Here is a 12,685-nt window from a genome sequence, read left to right on the forward strand (position 1 = left end):
CACTGATGCCTGCTCCTGCTTGATGCGGGCCCACTACACGAGGAAGAAGTGGTAACGGCTGGAAAAGTAAATCAGATTGAACCTCCAAAGGCACTGCTAATGCATTTATTAGCTCTGCTTGAGGATCCCTGGAAGCGCGACCCATATCTGGTTAGCTTGGGAATTGAGCCGGGACGCCATGAGATCTATCTCCGGCATCCACCATTAGTTGGGAATCTCTGCAAAACCACCTCGGGATGGAGAGACCATTCTCCAGATGAAAGATGTCTCTGAGGAAATTCGCTTCCCAGCTTATCCACACCCAAAATGTGGATCGCTGACACTCAGAATCAGGATACTTTCCCTCATTGCGTAGAGAGCTTCTCGTTCCCCCCCCTGATGCGTTGATGTAAGCAACCAAGGTTATGTTGTCTGATTGGAATCTAATAAACATGGGAATCGCTAACCCAGAAGAGGCCAAGCCTTCAGATGCATTGAAGATTGCCCGAAGTTCCAGAATGTTGATCGGGAGGAAGGATTCCTCTCGAGTACCAAGTCGCTGTGCCTTCCTTGAACCCCAAACAGCTCCCCATCCTGACAGACTTGTGTCCGTAGTCCACAATCTCCAAGGATGGTCCTCAAGAAGGATGTCCTTTGGGACAGGTGATTTGCACGAGAGCCACCAGGAGTGCAATTCCCTCGACCGGTTGTCCAGAGAAATCTGTTGAGACAGATCCGAATGATCGCGGTTCTACTGTCCTCATCATGCACAGCTGTAGTGGTCTGAGATGGAATCTGGCAAAAGGAATGATGTCCATGCTGGACACCATGAGACCAATAACCTCCATACAGCTGAGCCCCACAGAGGGCGCTTAAGAGGGTCTGGAGGCAAGACAAGCAGAAGTTAGCTCTTGCTAAGAAAACTGACTGTTCAACAAGCACTGACAGGCCTAATCTCACCACATGTTTGCAGCATTAAACACATAATAACAATATTAGTGCACAAATTATCCCCCCCTGTTCAATAACTCCCTTTCCGAGGGTATTACCCTTGATTCTATACAGATAAAGGAGACACCACTGTGACCCTGTCTTCCTTACCGTTATCATATGTGTATAATTGAAACAATCTTACCAGAATCTATGCCCGTGGAACAGGAAATGCGGCCTTTCAAGTGTGACAGGGTAGTAGCATCGCTCCTAACATGGACTTGAGAGCAGAAAAGCAGGCAGCAAAACTCATCAACACTGATTGCTTACGGAGCTGTTAATCGAGAGTCGGATGGTTTTGCAGAAAGACTCTCCCTGCAACTCCGGACTCTAACTTTCACCCATACTCCTCACTGAGAGGCTGAAAGACTATTTAAAACTCCAGTCCCATTTCGAAGAGTCACCTACCCTCCATAAGAGGACTACTACGAATCTTCCAAACTTCTCTCAGCAACCTCCCGGTGTGACGAAAAGGCAAAGAATATAATGGGGGATAGATAGGGGAGTGGGGGATGTGATTTAAGCCTTTGACTGTGTGTGTCCTTTGCCGTCCTCCTGGTGGCCAGGTTCTTAATCTCACAAGTGGATGAATGAAGCAGTGACTCTCTTCCCATTAAGATAGAAAGGAGAATCAAACTGCAAAGCTGAGAGGTTCAGAGACTCTCTGAGCAGAAAGAAGATAGCCAAAAGAAATAAAACCTTCCAGAGATAACAACTTAATGGTCTATGGAATTGGCATTGGCTCAAACGTTAGCCTGCTGCAAGACTTTAAAGAACAAGGTTTGTAAAGCTCCAAGGCGGAGCAACAGATTTAAACACTGGCCTGACAAAATGATTGTAGTCGTAAGGCACATCTGCCAAAAGTTTATGTAACAAAACAGATAAACGCGAAATGTGACCCTTTAGAGTGCTAACAGATAACCCTTTCTCCAGACCCTCCTGGAGAAAAGACAAAATTCTAGGAATCCTAACCCTACTCAAAGAGTAGCCCTTGGATTCACACCAATAAAGATATTTCCGGTATATCTTATGGAAAATCTTTCGAGTAACAGGCTTACAAGCCTGAATCATGGTCTCAATGGCCGACTCTGAAAATCCACGCTTAGACAGAATCAAGCGTTCAATCTCCAGGCAGTCAGCTTCAGAGAAATGAGATTTGGATGAAGGAAGGAAACCTGAAGTAGAAGGTCCTTCCTCAAGGGTAGTCTCCACAGAGGTAGAGACGACATCTCCACTAGATCCGTATAACAGATCCTTTGAGGCCAAGCTGGAGCAATTAGAATCACTAATGCTCTCTCCTGTTGATACGAGCAATGACTCGTGGAAGCAGAGCAAACGGAGGGAATAGGTATGCCATCCTGATGTTCCAAGTAACTGCCAACACAGAAAGGCCTGAGGGTCCCTCAACCTGGAACCGTACTTTGGAAGCTTGCGTTCTGTCGAAGACGCCATCAAGATCCAACTCCATGCGTACCATCCATTTGATGGGTTAACCTGGAGAACACCTCCGATGAGTTCCCACTCCCCAGGATAAAAGTATCTGCACTGCTCAGAAAACCGCTTCCCAGTTGTCCACTCTGGAATGTGGATGGCAGATAGACAGCAACTGTGAGCTCCCGTCCACTGAATGATTCAAGCCCACCTCCTCTCCTCATGGCTACAGAACTCGCAAATTCCCCCCTGGTGAGTTGATGTAAGCGCATGAGTTATGTTAGTCTGACTGGAAGTCTGATGAACTGGGCTTAAGACAGTTAGGGCCAGAGTCATCAGAACGTTGTAGATTGCCCTCAACTCCAGAATGTTGATAGGGGAAAGCGGACGCCTCCGAGACCCTTGCCACTTTAAGAGTTCCAGACTGCTCCCCAGCCCAGAAGGCTAGCATCCGATGGTCAGCAATCACCCAGGAAGGTCTCGAAAACAGGTCTGCCTTGAGACAGTGCTCTGAGAGAATCCACCACAGGGAGAGAGTCTTTTTGTTTTCCTGATCTAGAGCTGATGTTCTGAGATAGATCCACATAATCTCCATTCCATTGTAGGTGAACATGTACAACTGCAGAGCTCTTAGATGAAATCGAGCAAAGGGGAGCCATGTCCATGGAAGCCACCATCAGCCAATTACTTCCATACATTGCGCTACTGAAAAATGCGACAGCAAGACTGAAGTGACCCGGCAAGAGAAAGACCGGTCCGTCAGAAAAATATTCATCAGAGCGGAATCTATTATTGTCCCTAAGAAAACTACCTTTGTAGTTGGAACCAGGAAGCTTTCTCCAAATTTACGTTTCCATCCGTGAGAACGAAGAAAAGACAACAACGATCTCCATGTGAGATTCTGCTTAAGAAAAGATTGGCGCTTGAACCAATATGCCGTCCAAATAGGGAGCCACAGCAATTCCCCTGGACCGGATCACAGCCAAGAGGGCTCCCCGAACCTTTCAAAATATTCTGGGAGCTGTGGCAAGGCCAAAAAGAAGAGCCACGAATTGGAAGTGTTGATTGAGCAAAGCAAACCTCAGGAACTTGTGATGATCCCTGTGAATGGGAACATGCAAGTATGCATCCTTTCGATCTATGGTCGTCATGAATTAAACCTCTTGTATTAAAGGAAGAATGGTAAGAATAGTCTCCATCTTGAAGTATGGGAACCACAAACAAGTTTGTGTAAAACCCTAGACCCTGTTCCAGTATTGGAACTGGGGCAATCACTCCCAGAGAAGAGAGATCCTGAACGCATTTCAAGAACGCCTCTCTTTTTATCTGGTCTGCAGATAGTCTTGACAGGTGGAACCTGCCCCCGGGAGGGCAAGCTTTAAATTCCAACTTGTAACCCTGGGAAACAATGTCCACAGCCCAGGGGTCTGGAACGTCTCTTATCCAGACCTGTCAAGTGGATTAGAGCAAGGTGCCTCTAAAGGAGGTGCGCAAATGGGATCAGGAACAAGGCATCAGGAAATCCAACGATATAGGCAGCACTCTTGTAATTAGGAAGCAATGGATGAGACCTGTAACAACAGAAGGAGAGGCGCCTCATAGAGCAGTAACGTAGAAAATGAGAGAATGGCAAGCACACACTCCAGCCAGGAGGGTACTCACAAAGGGAGCGGCACGATGATGTGCCTAACAGCGCAGGACGGGACCTCAAGTCGCCGACAGACGAGCACACAGGAAACTCTGCGTGGTTTCCGGTATCCAATCGGCGTTGACACAGGGGCAGACGTCACAGTGGGAGCTGTCCCAGTGGTAGCCAATCACAGTGCCGAAAACTCGGCAAACTCTATGCCAGTTCAGTACAAATAAAAAGTACGTAGAGCAAGTACTAATAAATAAAATGTCAACAATTTATTATGACAAGAATAAAAAAGTTTAACACAGCAACGCGTTTCTCAACTATATAGTATATATATATCCAGACCTGAAAGAACTGAGATAGCCTGCCCTCTACTTGTTCCAAGCCTGGATCGGGGGCAAACCCTTCATGCTGACTTAAGAGTCAGCCGCTGGTTTCTTAGACTGCTTTCCCTTGCTCCAAGACTGATTTGGTTTCCAGGAAGGCTTGTTATGGTCCTGTTTCGATGAGGAAGAGGATGGTTTTCCTCTAAAGTTTCGAAAGAAACGAAAATTACTCTGACGTCCCTTGGGTCTGGCCTTCTTATCTTGAGGCAGAAAAGACCACTTCCCGCCTGTAATATCAGAAATTATTTCAGCCAACCCGGGTCCAAACAAGGTCTTCCCTTTGTAAGGATACACCAGAAGCTTGACCTTTGAAGAAACATTGGCTGACCAAGACTTCAGCCATAGTGCCCTTCTGGCTAAGACTGCAAAACTAGAAGCCTTAGATCCCAGGACCTGTAAAACAGCATCCGCTATAAAGGAATTGGCTAGCTTAAGAGCCTTAATCCTATCCTGAATCTCGTCTAAAGGAGTCTCTTTCTGAAGAGAGTTAGACAATGCGTCAAACCAATAAGATGCTGCACTAGTCACCGTGGCGATACATACCACAGGTTGCTATTGCAGGCCTAAATGAACATAAATCTATTTCAAATAGGCCTCAATCTTTTTGTCCATTGGATCCTTGAAAGAGCAACTATTCTCAATAGGAATAGAGGTTCTCTTAGCCAGAGTAGAAATGGCCCCTTCCACCTTGGGAACCGTATACCAAGGATCCTTGATCAAAGTCTCCACCGGAAACATCTTCTTAAAAACAGGAGACGGAGTAAAAGTCACTCCTGGCTTCTCCCATTCTTGGGTTATGATCTCGTTAGCACGGTCTGGCACAGGAAATACTTCCAAAGAGGAAGGGACATCAAAAAACTATTAAGTTTACTAGATTTCTTAGGCGTGACTACCACCGGAATATTGGAGTCATCCAAGGTAGCTAAAACCTCCTTTAACAGTACTCAAAGGTGTTTAAGCTTGAGTCTGAAGGAAACTCCTTCATTGTCAGAAAAAGGAATTATACTGTCCGAATCTGAAATCTCACCTTTAGATTGAGACTCATCCTCAGATCTATGAGAAACCTGTGAATCAGAACTTGGAACAGATACCTTACTATCTGAATTCTTAAGTTTCCTCTTACGCTTTCCCTGAATCCTGGGAAATTCGGCTAAAGCTGCAGATACCGCTGAGGATACCTGTGCATCAATCTCTGCCTTTAAAAAAAACACTCCACTGGGAGTTAGAGAGGAACCACAGGACACAGTGTGAGATGCCATAGAGGCTTGGGATGAAATAGGAGATGGACCTGGTAATACCTGGGCAGCGTCCTCCTGAGAGACATTAGGCTCCACATTGAAGAAAAAAAAATATTTTCCCTGTAATGTCTGTTTGACACAAGAGGAACAAAGTTGCATTGGGGCTGCAATTTGTGCATCTAAACACAACATACAGGGGTTCAACTGAACCATGTCAGACATGATTGTTCAACACGCCACACAGACCAACGATCAACCTGCTGAGTTTATGTAATCAAGTGCTATGAGAAAAACGTGAGCATTATCGCTCTGACTAAACCTCCCTCCACACCTTAGTTTACTGAGGCGCCTACCTTACCACTACCGCGTAGCAGGAATTCCTCCACCAACTTCGTAGACCACGCTAGCCGAGAAGATGGAAACCCTGTTGCAAACGGAACTCACAGGAAAGGCAGATCACTTGATCGAACAGTAGAGAGGCGCGAAAACTTCCCGTGGTGCAATAGTAAGGGGGCGGAGCCAAAACCCGAAGTGAAGACTCACACACACCGCAAACAAATGGCGAACGTTTAAACAAAAAGTCTCACTTTTCACAACAGCACTCTCACATACAAACGGATCACTTCCACTGTGACGTAGAATAAATTTCCCTCAAGCAATTCCCCTCTTACGCTGACAATAAAAATAGAGCCCAAAAACATTAACCCTTCTAGGTTAATGACAGTCTCTCAACACAGACCTCACCACTGCAGTCATGCCTTAGTGTGGCCCTTACACCAGGGTGAACTAATTTTTGTCCCAAATAAATTAGCATAGTAGTGTAGTTTTTAACTTAAGTACACATATCTCCCCACCTTGAAGAAAAGCTCTTACCTGCTCTCCTGTCCGGCATGTTCTTAGGTATGAAAGGACACATCTCCCCACAGAGACCTAGAACAAAGGAAGATAGCAAAGTAACTAACTTTGAAATCCCATACTAGGGCAGCAATGTTGAGAAAAATGCAGCAAGCACCTCTTTGCACGTTCCCAACTGCTTTAAAGCCACCACAGCTCGACTGCAAAGACTAACGTGGGATACGACTATACCCTTAAAACTTGCTAGAAGTCAAATCAATCTTCTCATCAGACACCTAAACTTTAATTTCTCCATGCACGAAAGGCAAAGAGAATGACTGGGGGTTGTGGGTAAGGGAGTAATACTTAACAGTTTTACTGTGGTGCTCTTTACCTCTTCCTGCTGGCCAGGATTGATATTCCCAACAGTAATTAAAATGAACCAGTGAACTCACCATATCTTAGGAAGAAACAAGTACACTAACAGCACAGAGTGACATGGGGATAGAGGAAGATCCAGATATAGAATCAGGGGTAGACAATACAGAATCAGATCAAACCCCGGTGACAAAGGCAGATTTGAAGTTTCTTGTATCTAAACAATATATAACCTCCAACTTTGAAAAACTTTGGGACAAAATGGATTCTATGCACACAGCAGTGACCAATAGCTTAACAGAGATCAAATCTGATATCACAGAGCTGGGTGGTAGAATTGAAGCCTTAGAAGAACATAAGGTATTAGTCACAGAAGATCTGACTGAAGTATCCCAAGCTATAACATCTCAACAAGAGATCATATCTTATATACAAGATAAACATCAGGATCTTGAGAACAGGAGTAGGAGAAACAACGTTCGATTAAAGGGAGTTCCTCAAACCATTCTCAACAAAGATCTCATCCAATATCTACAACAATTGTTTACTCACCTGGTAGGAGACAAAGGAGGCACAAACTTTAATATTGAGAGAGCCCATAGAGCTTTAAAAGCAAAACCCAAGGTGGATGGACCCCCAAGGGACATAATAGTGAAACTCCTTCTGTTCCAAGAAAGAGATAAAGTACTCACAGCTGTAAGAAACCACCCAACCTACAAATTCCAAGGCACAGTTATACAGCTATACCAAGATCTTAGCCTTAGGACACTTCACAGACGCAACCTTGTGCGACCTCTTACAGCACTCCTTAGAAAACATCAGATACAATATAAGTGGGGTTTTCCGTTCGCACTTTACATTGTCAAAGACAATAAAACCATGACAGTCAAAGAACTGGATGACATTACTGAGGTTTGTGGCTACTGGGTTTGGAGGCCCCACAAGCATCTAATACAGCTGCATTATCAACAACCCAGGAACCACAGATCTCAATGAAATCCGCTCAACTCCCAAAATGGACCACAATCACAAGGAAACAGCAGAAAAACAAGTAACACCTGCACATGGTCTGAGGGAAGAAAATATAATTAGAAAGCACTTGACGTGCAGAGGGAGGACCTGACAGCCTGAAAAATGGGTTGGAAGTATGTATCCATTCATTCATACACACACACACTCACACATTCATACATACACACACATTCATACACTTATTTATACACACACACACACACACACACACATATATATATACAGGTGGCCCTCGGTTTACAACGGTTCAATTTGCACCGTTTCAGAATAACAACCTTTTCTTTCAGTCATGTAACTGCTATTAAAAAGCATTGAGAAGCAGTGCTTTGATTAAAATAGCCAAAAGGTGGAGCTGTCCGCTTGTGTTGCAGCAAATATATGCAAGCCAAGCAAGCTGAAATCAGTTTAACCAGACCTGAGCTATTGAGCATTTTGCAAAGGAACAAGATCTTCCTGTCTATAAATCAGTCCAGATTGGAATGCATAGAAAGAACTGTTTGCAGAAAAATGCAAGTAAAGTCTGTGTTGTGTGATTATTTTATTAGGTTTATAATGCTGTTTAGCAAATGTTTTTGTACATTTAAGTTAGTTTAATTATATATTCTGTGTTTTGTGATTATTTTTTAGGTTTATAAGGCTGTTTAGCATTTAAAGTCTTCATTTCAAAGCTTTAAAAATAATGTATTAGGTGTTACTTATGCCAATTTTGAGAGGGGCCTGGAACCTAACTCACTCACTTCTCATTGACTTACATTAGAAACTGGGTTTCAATTTACAATGGTTTCGATTTACAACTATTCCTTCTGGAACCTAACCCCGGCGTAAACTGAGGGCTACCTGTATATATATATATATACGCAGTATATATACATACATACACAAATACACACACACACAAATACACACACACAGAGTTTAAGTCTTAACTTCTTCCTTCTGCTCTGTCTTGCATTTAACCCTTTGGTTGCTACAGAAGGCTTAAGCTGTGTTATCTATTTTAGATTTTTTTGTGGCCATTCTTTTTATTTTTATATCATGTACATGTGTCAGCCAAGGGGTTAAATAAAAGACAGAGCAGAAGGAAGAATATATGGCATGACCTCCAAAGTTAAAAGTTAATAAATTACCTATCCCCAGTTGTACTAGCAAGAGGTAGAGAGACATTAGGAGGGCCCAGCACAGACTGTAACTTGAGCTGTATCGGCACATCATAGGAACTGCAGGATCCCCTGCCCCCCTCCCCTTCTGACCTACCAGACAGACTGCAGGACAGGAGAGCACGTACATTCAGCAGATGTAGGAATGTCCATTTCCACTTCCCCACAATCCATACGAGTGGGATCCACAGAACCCCACCAGCCCCAGTAACAACCAATAGGAAGTGCGGGAGGCGGGTCCCACTGCTATCATCTCATCACAGTGAGTGTAATGCAGAGAGCACTGGGGTTGTGCAGGGAAACAGTTCACTGTGGTGTTTCCAGATGCTCTGGCTGCCCTGTGCTCTCTGCCTCTGTACCATGCACCTGCATATATTTTTTAAACAGTTCAGTTCTGCCTGTGTGCGACCCAGTGAATATGGTTTGCGACCCAGTAATGGGTCACCACCCATAGTTTGAAGAACCCTGCTCTATAGGAATGGTAGTTTTTTTTAGCAAGAGTAGAAATAGCTCCTTCTACTTTAGGAACAGTGCGCCATGAGTCACGAATAAAAAGAGCAAATATCCACAGCACCAAATTCAATTCACATTTGCTCTTTTTGTTTTGTTATATTTAGGTGTGTTTGCAGTGGCCCCTCATCACCTGCACCAGGTATTAGGGTTGCACCGATACCAATACTAGTATCGGTGCCGATACCAAGTATTTGCATGAGTACTTGTACTCGTGCAAATGCACAGATACTTAGACCGATACCTCCAATTTCTACCCATACGCCATCTTGTGGCATTTTTCAAACTGCATGTTCCTATTTCATTTTAAGCTGGAGTGGAGACTTAACTAAAAATTGTTCACTTCTGTTCTGCCACTACAAATTGCTGTTATTTGTATTATTGTACATCAGAGCAGTGCTCCAAAAGCTGCTACTTTACAGCTGAAAGCCTACCTGGGAGAGATCACTGTATCTCATTCAGACAAACCCCTGAAGTACTGGGCAGTTAATAAACTGATATTTAATGGCCCAAAAATATCTTTCTGACCCATGCAGTAGTGTGTATAGTGAAAGACTGTTCAGCTTAGCGTCAAACCTCCTTACTGATAGCAGAAACAGACTTATAGCTGAATATGCAGAGATGCTTCTGTTCCTTAATAAGAACTTGCCACTAACTTTTGAAAAATTATTCTAATTGCTTGATTGCCCGTTATACTGCTAGTTCTCATCTTGCACAATTATGCTCAAAACATACTGTACTCCGAGGAACATCCTTAGCCAGGGCTGGACTGGGAATAAAAAGCAGCTCTGGAAAAATATGAAGACCAGCCCTATTTTCTGTTGAGTCAGTAGAATGCAAATGCCCCATTTTTCTCAAAGGGGATTACTGGGATACTCCTTTCCCAATATTATTTTCAGAATTAAATTATATTACTTTGTATTAAGTACAAATGTCAGATTGATGAGTTATATAGGCACCCTAAAAACCAATTGCATCCAGTAATCACCCCTTTTAAATTGTAGCTTTCCAGCCCCACCTGCTGCAGCTGTTATTTATTGTTGTTATTATTAAAGGGACAGTAAAGTAAAAAAACAACTTTCATGATTTAAATAGGGCATGTAATTTTAAACAACTTTCCGATTTACTTTTATTACCAATTTTGCTTTGTTCTCTTGTTATTCTTAGTTGAAAGCTAAATCTAGGAGGTTCATATGATAATTTCTAAAAACTTGAAGGTAACCTCTAATCTGAAAGCATTTTCACAGTTGTTCACCACTAGAGGGCGTTAGTTCATGTGTTTCATAAAGATAACATTGAGCTCAGGCACGTGAAGCTCCTAGGAGCAAGCACTAAAAATGCAAGTCTGTCAAAAGAACTGAAATAACGGGGGAAGTTTGCAGAGGCTTAGATACAAGGTAATCACAGAGGTAAAAAGTATATTATTATAACTGTGTTGGTTATGCAAAATTGGGGAATGGGTAATAAATGGATAATCTACCTTTTCAAACAGCAAACATTCTGGTGTTTACTGTCCCTTTAATATACGTTTTTGTAATATTTTTATTTATAAACATGTTCTGTGAACTTTGTGACAACAAGCACATAAAAACAGAATTTATGTTTACCTGATAAATTACTTTCTCCAACGGTGTGTCCGGTCCACGGCGTCATCCTTACTTGTGGGATATTCTCTTCCCCAACAGGAAATGGCAAAGAGCCCAGCAAAGCTGGTCACATGATCCCTCCTAGGCACCGCCTTCCCCAGTCATTCGACCGACGTAAAGGAGGAATATTTGCATAGGAGAAATCATATGATACCGTGGTGACTGTAGTTAAATAAAATAAATTATCAGACCTTATTAAAAAACCAGGGCGGGCCGTGGACCGGACACACCGTTGGAGAAAGTAATTTATCAGGTAAACATAAATTCTGTTTTCTCCAACATAGGTGTGTCCGGTCCACGGCGTCATCCTTACTTGTGGGAACCAATACCAAAGCTTTAGGACACGGATGAAGGGAGGGAGCAAATCAGGTCACCTAGATGGAAGGCACCACGGCTTGCAAAACCTTTCTCCCAAAAATAGCCTCAGAAGAAGCAAAAGTATCAAATTTGTAAAATTTAGTAAAAGTGTGCAGTGAAGACCAAGTCGCTGCCTTACATATCTGATCAACAGAAGCCTCGTTCTTGAAGGCCCATGTGGAAGCCACGGCCCTAGTGGAATGAGCTGTGATTCTTTCAGGAGGCTGCCGTCCGGCAGTCTCGTAAGTCAATCTGATGATGCTTTTAAGCCAAAAAGAGAGAGAGGTAGAAGTTGCTTTTTGACCTCTCCTTTTACCAGAATAAACAACAAACAAGGAAGATGTTTGTCTAAAATCCTTTGTAGCATCTAAATAGAATTTTAGAGCACGAACTACATCCAAATTGTGCAACAAACGTTCCTTCTTTGAAACTGGATTCGGACACAAAGAAGGCACGACTATCTCCTGGTTAATGTTTTTGTTAGAAACAACTTTCGGAAGAAAACCAGGTTTAGTACGCAAAACCACCTTATCTGCATGGAACACCAGATAAGGAGGAGAACACTGCAGAGCAGATAACTCTGAAACTCTTCTAGCAGAAGAAATTGCAACCAAAAACAAAACTTTCCAAGATAATAACTTAATATCAACGGAATGTAAGGGTTCAAACGGAACCCCCTGAAGAACTGAAAGAACTAAATTGAGACTCCAAGGAGGAGTCAAAGGTTTGTAAACAGGCTTGATTCTAACCAGAGCCTGAACAAAAGCTTGAACATCTGGCACAGCTGCCAGCTTTTTGTGAAGTAACACAGACAAAGCAGAAATCTGTCCCTTCAAAGAACTTGCAGATAATCCTTTCTCCAAACCTTCTTGAAGAAAGGATAGAATCTTAGGAATTTTTATCTTGTCCCAAGGGAATCCTTTAGATTCACACCAACAGATATATCTTTTCCATATTTTATGGTAGATTTTTCTAGTTACAGGCTTTCTGGCCTGAACAAGAGTATCAATGACAGAATCTGAGAACCCTCGCTTTGATAAAATCAAGCGTTCAATCTCCAAGCAGTCAGTTGGAGTGAGACCAGATTCGGATGTTCGAACGGACCTTGAAC

Source organism: Bombina bombina, chromosome 4 (assembly GCF_027579735.1).
Source record: "Bombina bombina isolate aBomBom1 chromosome 4, aBomBom1.pri, whole genome shotgun sequence".
Lineage (NCBI taxonomy): Eukaryota > Metazoa > Chordata > Amphibia > Anura > Bombinatoridae > Bombina > Bombina bombina.